Raw genomic sequence first — 6,788 nt, forward strand, 5'->3', positions numbered from 1 at the left:
CGACGAATACAAGTCCATCCCAATATGACCTCTGTTTGAAGTCAATGCGCAATTACAGCATGGTGTGTTTGTCATGTGAAGGTCAATCACGGATAACCTTGTGGATTCATTGTTAATCGTCTTAAATGGAAAAACAAATGCTCTGAGCTTGTCCAGCAATATCCCCGTGTATGACCAACTACCTTTACTTGAAAACCGGGGCTTATTTCTTTTGCAATTTCTTTACCTTTTCTCTCGCACGTTATTCCTTAAGTCAATCATCTGGTAGGATTAACGTTTTTAACCTTACCTATCCTAGGAATTTCTAAGATTAATTATTAGACTTGTTAGTACCAACTTTTCTAGAAATCCAAGACTGAGATAACAATAGTCTGATCAACAGATCAATGATGTTTACAATACTGGAACTCTCAATGTAAATGTTACATAGTTGGTTCTCATCTTTCAAAGACTAGTAATAAGATAATCCATACATCAAGGATTTAATGACGGTTGCAGATGCATTTTCTTCCACCTCGTGTTTATCGTAGTCCTTTTGGTCATTGTGATCGTGATATTTTTTTTTCCCAATTTTACAAAACTTATTATAAAATGTAGTATTATAATTATATAAACTGATCTTCTTTAATGATATTTAAAGTAGTTTATGATGCTCTTTGTTCATTATTTATATGATAAAAGGAATTACTCACAATTGTTTTGACATTATGGTAATTAAACTATTCATATTAAGTAATTGAAAATTTTTTGGTACATTAATTAATTTAGCATTTTTCTTGCAAATTATTTTCAGTTTATTATATAATGGATGACATTTTCAATTGTTAGTTAGTTATGCAGGAATGATACTAAAATAAAACTAATCTAATAGCAAGAAAAAATTTAAATGCCAAAAGAAAAAAGGGTCAATTAAAATCCAAATACAAAATCACTGATTAATAAATAATAAAATAACTATATTAAACATTAACATTAATTATTTTCTCATCTAAATTATAAAAAAAAAATCCTCTAAAATTCCATCAAACGTTTCCTTCCAGAAATTTCTCTATCTAAATCATATAAAGAAATTCCAAAAATTTTTCAATTTTAGCTAACAACATTTTTTCCTCTAAACTTTCCTCCAAATTTTAAGCTAAAAACAAAAGGAAACATTTTGATTGGTTCCACAGAACCCCATCCCCACCAAGCCTCCCGACATCAACATATATCTATCGGAAGTCCTAACTTTTCTTGCAGAAATGTGTTTTAAAAAAATGTAGTTTTAAGCTTATTGTTACGACATACTTTGAATAATTTTTTCTTGATCTTAATTGAGATTTATATTTACTAATTTTTGAGTGAGTTATTTTAGCACCAAAATGAAAAAAAAAAAGTTTTGATTTATATTCTGGACAGACAAAGCGGTGGTAACGACTATAGAGTCCCGTTATCACTATTTCATAATTGGCTTTTTTACATACGTTATTTTTTAGTGACAAAGTGCGGACGTAAGGAAAAAGCAACGACGACACCGCTACACAGTTGCTATTTGGTTCCTGGGATCACACTAAGATATTATCTCATGGCTATAGAGAAGGAATCAAGACCCCCTTCCTTTTGATGTTTGTTTGTTTATGTTTTTCATTAAACTGTCGGTTTGGTATTGTTTAAACAATGTCTGTTATAAAAGAGAAACTGACATGACCGAAAGTAGCCAACATGGAGGGGAGGTGTAAAGTGTTATACAACTTTTCCATCCCAAATGTTTGGTTTTAGGTTTCTCTCTTTGGACATGCTTCTGAGGACTGCGGCATACATAGAATATATATTTTCTTTCCTCTTACATCTAGTCAATTGGGCGCAAATGGTGGATGTGATACATTCGGCATTGGGCAGATCTTCTTTAAATCGGCTTAATTTTGGTCTTTGGATATGGAGATTTTTGTTGGCTAGCTGCATGCATGCTAATATCGTTATGTTGTTTATTTTTCTTACCTAGGTACGAGGGAATACTTACCCCATAAGTTTGAGACTACTTATAGGGAAAGGAAACTCTAGCCATCTTTTTCCTTGGATAATTCCTACTACGATTAATCTTTTTCCTTTTGAAGCTGGAAGCCCTTTTGAAAATCGTGCGACTGCTGTTATGACTGAGCCAACAATTTCTGCTCAAATCGTGCTTAAGATTCGTAGTGGATACAACATGGTACGGACAAGGCGACCAACAATTTCATAAAAGTTAAGGCACGACAAAGAAAAATATTCAATATAGATGTAAATTTTGGTACTTTTCATTCATACAATAATATTCCATTTCTTTCTTATCATTCAAAATTCAATCAACACACAAACATACGTGAAAATATACCAAAAAGGGTAAGGTACAAATGCTGCAACGGCGAGGCCATGCATGGAACTATGATCATAATAAAATATTAATATTTTTTTTGGTGATGGTTTTTTTTTTTTTTTTACTTCGCAAATGGTTTAATAGAACAGGAGAAGTCGCCATTGATTTTTTATTTTTCAAACAGGAAACCAATTGCAAGCGACGCCAAGGAGTTGATTGTATGTCGGTCGCCACGTAGAAAGCAGCTTGCCTGAACTGAAGCACCGTAGCTAAAGCCATTACTTTTCCTTGCTCTGTTTTGCTATGACTTCACTGCAATAATAATAATAATAATAAATAAAACAACTACTGCTAAATGAAGCTTGAGTTAAAACTACATATTCTTTTCTTATAAGTATTTGAATTAGCAACGAACCGGAGAATCTGAGTAAGGCTAGCAGCTTTGGTGAAATCATTCGTCTCTCGTGCTTTTAGGATTTGAAACATAAGACAAAGTCGAAGCTGGGTGTTGAGGCTTTGTTGTGTTATGAATTCAGTCTCTCTTCGGAGTTGCTCACATTCAACCTCAATCATATCAAATTTTTCTTTGACTTCCCTTTGCTCCTTTCTTATGCTTTCTTGTTCCTTACTAATCTCCTTCATCTCCACTTTCAGCATTTTCATTCTCCTGCCTAGATTTTCCCTGGCTCTTCTTGTCTAGGTACAAAATTAAATTGTACATCCATAATCCATATTAGAAAACAAGTTATATTAAAGTATAAAAGATTTTAAATTCAGATCCTACTTTCCCTAAGATAGGTCCTCCTACCAAGCTACTAAGGCAATGACAAAGCCCAATTTCCCAACAAATTATTTAAGTCCACTTAGTTGAAGCAGCTTCGACTATATATATATATATAGACCAACATAAGTGATTAACATAAGCAGTTCCGACCATATAAGGCAAATGGATTAATAATCCTATATAAATTAATGAAAAGTTATTGCGTAAAAATGACAAAAAGAAATGCATTTTAATTACTGACAGAAGATGAACAGATTACTCAACGATGATAAATGGAACGTTGAAAATGTATACCAAATGGTTTCTTTGGGATAATGTACATCTTTTGGACATTAACAGCAGAGATAATTTCCTCATGTCATGCGTTTTCCGACGACTCTGCATCCCGGCCGACCTGTTAGCAAATCGTAGTAATCTTATAACCTGAAAGCTTGCCCTGATTCGGATGATCTTCTGGGTACATTTCCCCTCAGCCCCATGCAAAAATTTATATTAAGCTTGGTGCATGACTATCAAGGAAAAAACATAAACTTAGTCCAAACGAAAGAATCAAAGAAGAAATATTAATCCTACAACCAATGTTTGAACAAACCAGAATTAGAGTCAATCGAGAGAAGTCGCTTGGGTCCTGCCGATTGTCTGAACTCAACACAAGTCTATCGCGCGATTTTTTTTTGGTTCGTCCGACTGTTCCTTAGACTTAGTCTTTTCTTTTTACTCTTTCAAATAATAGTTATTAATAATACTTAGACCCTTGTTAAGTAATTCATTTTGTTAATCATTAATTAGAGATAGTTATACGTCCCCGGTAAATATCAACCGTGCAAAACAAACTGCTGCCTGTTGATACGAGTGGACTGCTAAATTTTTTATAGCCAAAGAATTTTATCTGATCTTGCTACGTGCTCGGGGGATAATTAAACTACAAATCCTAAAGGACTACGTACAGAGCCTAAAACAGAACCCTAGCGTGACTTGCATGCAGGATTAGTTTCCCAATGGGCTCTCAAAGCAGTGGGTCGAAGAAATTCTCTCTGATAAAATAATTCTGATTGGGCGCCCGTTGATTGTGCAAAACCACATATTGTTTTTCAGGCATGGCACTAGGTTGGCATTTTGCTTACCACAGTTTATTATATTATTATACTAATATTTATTATTATGTGCGATCTATATAAATGCTTGTTTTTAGGGGCGGCGCCTCCTTAAGAGATGAGGTCATGGCCAACCTAAAATTTTTAAATTTTTTTTCATATTATATAAAATTTTTAATTTTTTATTTATATAATTAATACAAATAAAGAATAATAAAAATTTTAAAGTTTTTTTATTTTTTAATTTATATTATTATTTATATTTAGTTTTTTATTTTTATTCTATTTACTCATATATTTTAAATCTTTATAGATTTTCTTTGACAAATTTCTACGAACCATAAATCATATTCTTTTTCTTTTTTTCGTTATGACATATGTGGGTTTGATCTTATACTTGTCATTTTTTTTATGTTATGTGGATTGTAGTTTTTTTAAAAAATTAATAAATTATTATGTAATTATCAAATATAAGTAACACTATAGTTTAGAATTTCATTAATATATCATTTTTCATTTAGAATAACTAATGCGATCTGGTATGCATATTGCAAATTTTAAATATTAAGAATATATATATATAAATTGATAGAATAAAATGATTGTATTTTTTTAATATAATTTTATTTTTTCTATATATTTTTAATGGCACTCGAAATAATTTTTTATTTAATAATTTTTTTTATTTCTCAAACCATTTGATAAAATAAAAGTCATTATGGTTAGTATATTGCTAGTTAAACCCAACAAATAAAATATTTTAACATAATATGTTAAACCTATCAAAGTTTTTTTAAAAAATAAAAATAAGTCTATTAACCCAAACTCATTAAGTTTTAATATAAATATAAATTTATCATAATATATTATATTTTAACAGTCCAACCCAATAACCTATCATAACATATTATATTTTAATAGTTTAACCCAATAACTCAACATGTTGATTAGCAATTTAAGAGTTGAATAGAAAATAAAAAGAAAGCTTTCTCCGAAAGCTACTCATTTCGTGTGGAAGACACAAAGTAAAGAGACAATTTATTTGAGTTTGGAAAATTATTTTCTCTTCCACTCTTGACCGTAAAAAGTGAAAGATACTTTTTTATAATTTCGTTCAATCATATATATATATATATATATATGACATCATCATTACTGTTAATATGCATTTTTTTTGTATTTTTAATATTTTGTGAATTTTATTTAATCTTTTAGATGAGTGAGAATTGAATTATATATAAAGTTATTTTTGATTATTTAATGTCTCTTTTTGTTTGACCTCTTTTAAAAATGCTCTAGCTTTGCCGCTACTTGTTTTTCATTTATTTTTAAATAACAATTACATAGAAGATACAAATATTTTTAAAGTGTGAATCTAATTATTTATAAATTAAAGAAAATAATTAAAAGATATAATAAACGATTAATGTTTCAATTACATATATTGAAATTTTTTAAATTTAATTTATAAATTAAAATAAAAGAAATATGTAGTAAATAAAAAGGTGAATGATGTGTAAACTGCATCATGACATTTATTTGTTTGTATTTGTAGACACTGTAAAAAAGGAAAAGTCATAATAAAATTATATTAATTAAAAATAAATGAAAAATAAACAAAAAAGAAAAAAAGAGGAAAAAAGGAGAGAGAGGTACGACTGGCAGGGTGCGGACGCACCTTGCCAGCCACCACCTTCACCCTGCCAGACGTGAAAAATTCACGTTTGGCAGGGTAGTGGGAGCGTGCCCCCTTTAACCTAGTATAAAGGAGGCACTGTAGCACTCACCCATGGGGGGGCAATCAAAAAAAAGAGAGCCAAAAAAATCTGAAAACCCCAGCTACCAGCAAAAATCAAAGAGAAAACAATAAAAAAACCCTAAGAATCCTAGGCAGCCAAAAATCAAAGAAACAAGCAATCCAAAAATCCCAGCTTTCTAGTAATCGAGAGCAACCACAAAAAAGAAAAAAAAAAGAGAGAGAAGCAAAAAATATCGTTGGTTGGAGGTTAAGGATTTTGGGGGTTTGTGTCGCCATTTGAAAAAAGGGGGCTGGGGTTGGTGTCACTGCTAGGGGTGAGAGAGTATCTTTGGTGCCGCCGGTGGTGAAGTGTTTTTAGAGCTTGGGTGAGCTTGGGTTGCCGTCGGTCGATCAACGAGAGAGGGGAAGTTTTGGGTTACCGCTGGGTAGTGAGAGTGGGTCTGACCGATCGACGCGTAAGGAGAGATAGGAGGAAATACAGATCGGTGCATAGGGAGAAAGATGAAGAAATATCGATCGACGCTTAGGGAGAGAGAGGAAGAAATACCGATCGATGCGTAGGGAGTTTAGAGTGAGAGGATCTAGTCGGCATCGGCAGAAGAGAGAGAGAGTGAATGAAAAAAGGAGATTCAGTTTTTAGGCGACCGACGGTAGAGAGGGAGAGAAATCGGGTGACCGGAGAGAGTGGGAATCCAGCTGACAAAGGGATCGATTTTAGAGAGAGGGGAGGCTGCCGCCAGGTAGAGAGGGAAAATGGTAAAGGGAAATGAGAAGGAAAGAAGAAAAAGAGGATTTTATAGTTAGGGTTTAAAAGCCTTA

The sequence above is a fragment of the Theobroma cacao genome, chromosome 5 (genome assembly GCF_053813885.1).
Source record: "Theobroma cacao isolate CCN51 chromosome 5, ASM5381388v1, whole genome shotgun sequence".
Taxonomy (NCBI): Eukaryota; Viridiplantae; Streptophyta; class Magnoliopsida; order Malvales; family Malvaceae; genus Theobroma; species Theobroma cacao.